The sequence below is a fragment of the Nannospalax galili genome, unplaced genomic scaffold (assembly GCF_000622305.1).
Source record: "Nannospalax galili isolate Female #2095 unplaced genomic scaffold, S.galili_v1.0 scaffold664, whole genome shotgun sequence".
Lineage (NCBI taxonomy): Eukaryota > Metazoa > Chordata > Mammalia > Rodentia > Spalacidae > Nannospalax > Nannospalax galili.
In genome coordinates this window covers 4,982,999-4,985,233 of record NW_008354274.1, presented here as the reverse complement: position 1 = coordinate 4,985,233, position 2,235 = coordinate 4,982,999, and positions in this window count along the sequence as shown.

Sequence of the window (2,235 nt, the reverse complement as noted above, 5' to 3'; positions counted from 1 at the left end):
ATATATATACACAAAGCTTGCCTGTTCTAGCAGTTTCCATCAGCTAGATGGATCAAGCTGATGAGGCTGTAACATTGGTGCTGCAGTGACTACATCCATTCATTTTCCTGCACATGAGCCAATAGAGCTGTGTGTGTGTTTGCATTGCCTTGGTTCCAAAAATGCATGAAATAAGAAAGAGTGCCCGGGTGCTAAATAGCAATGTACAAAGAACTGGTGAGATTATTGTGAAGTGCTGTGTAGCTGTCAGAAAGATGTGTGCTCCTTTTTTTTTTAGGTGTGAAATTTTGGGGTGATTCATTAAGCAGCACTGCATAACTGCCACCTACTTTAGGATCATTTTGCCCCCAACTATGCATGTGCTTTCCCCTGCAGACCTGGTCATCTGCCAGTGTTTCTGTCTCTGTGAATGGATTCATCCATCTGTTCAGGATTGGCGCCAGAGCCTGACAAGCATCTGTGACATCCCCCCTCCCCTCAGCCAAGTTCTGTCCAGTTACCCACACAGTAACTCAGATACCCCGGCTCCCATATGCACTTCAGTCCAAGCATCCTCCTCCCACAACCTTTGCAATGGAATGCGCCCTTCCGCCCTGCTCTTTGGCCTCCCTCCTCCTTGCAGGAGCCACTGACACTCCGTTTCTCAGGGCTGGGGCCCTTTCCACTCCTCAGGTCCACAGGTGATGTTTCCACCAGGCAGAGCCTGCCCTGTCTCCAGGGCTTGCCTCTCTGCGCATCATCATGTTGTGACTTTCCCGGAAGATGAACATACATCTATTCATTCCAAGATAGGACACTAATGACAAACCAAAGAAACTATTCTACACGGGTCTAGTTCAGTGACTCAATGAGTTTGGTGTTACCTGAGCTCGGGCAACTGAAGATGGGCAGGGGCCTCAAAAGCCGCACTCCAGCAACCCATAACTGACTCTAATTCCTCAAAATGGGGTGGGGCCTCCTGAGCCCCTCCTCCTAGCAACTGTTAATTATAAATCCTCAGGGAGGGGCAGGACCTCCTGAGCCCTTCCCTACCTCCCCAACTCAAAGCTGATAGGCTGGATCTGTGCCAGTTCTCTCCTGGTCATCATACTTCCACCAGCTGAAGAGTTCCAGGATCTTGTCAAGTCCAGAGGACGGTGTCATCCAGTCAGCTCACTCTGGGCCTGCAGCTCCCGACAGGAGGAACTGAGCCTGCTTTGTCTACTTGAAGCCTTAATAGAACTCCCCAGAAGTGGCACCCACCACCCCAGATAAATATTTGTCATTCAATATTCATTCAAATAAGGAATGAATGAACCCAGAGTGATTTTGCTAAAATCTCCATGCTGATGGAGATGACACACTTTAAAATACATGTAGCTGAGGCCGGGCATGGTGGCACATGCCTTTAATCCCAGCACTTGGGAGTCAGAGGCAGGCAGAGCTCTGTGAGTTCAAGCTCAGACTGTTCTACATAGTGAGTTCCAGGCCAGCTTGGACTACAGGGAGACCTTGTCTCAAAAAGACCAAAAAAGAAAAAGAAAATGAATGAAGTACGTATAACTGAGACACTGGGCAGGCAGGCTCTTAAAGGACACTTGGAAACCCCTTTTCCTTGCCTTTTGGAGGTCTTTAAAATATACACAGTACAAGGAGCTAAATAGATATAAATTTAGATAGCCTGCCCACATATTGGCTCAAACATAATTTAAAACTTCCAGACTGGCAAGATGGCCCAGCAGGTAAAAGCACTTGCTGCCAAGCCTGCTGATCTGAGTTCAATGCCCAGGAAGAGAGAACTGATTTTTGTAACTTGTCCTCTGACCTCTACACATTTGCCAGGACACACACACACACACACACACACACATAAAATAAAAGTATAAGCCCAGTGTCAATGCGGTCATTGTGTCAGGGGCTGTGAGGTCATTAAGACCCCATGACACAGGAAACCATTTCTCCCTCTGCTGATCTGAGTTCAATGCCCAGGAAGAGAGAACTGATTTTTGTAACTTGTCCTCTGACCTCTACACATTTGCCAGGACACACACACACACACACACACACACATAAAATAAAAGTATAAGCCCAGTGTCAATGCGGTCATTGTGTCAGGGGCTGTGAGGTCATTAAGACCCCATGACACAGGAAACCATTTCTCCCTCTGTCGTGAGCCACGACTCTGTCCAGCAGAGCCGAGGAAAGACGACACAGACACCAAGGTGAGGTTCAAGCTTCTTTTTCTCACTCTTCCTT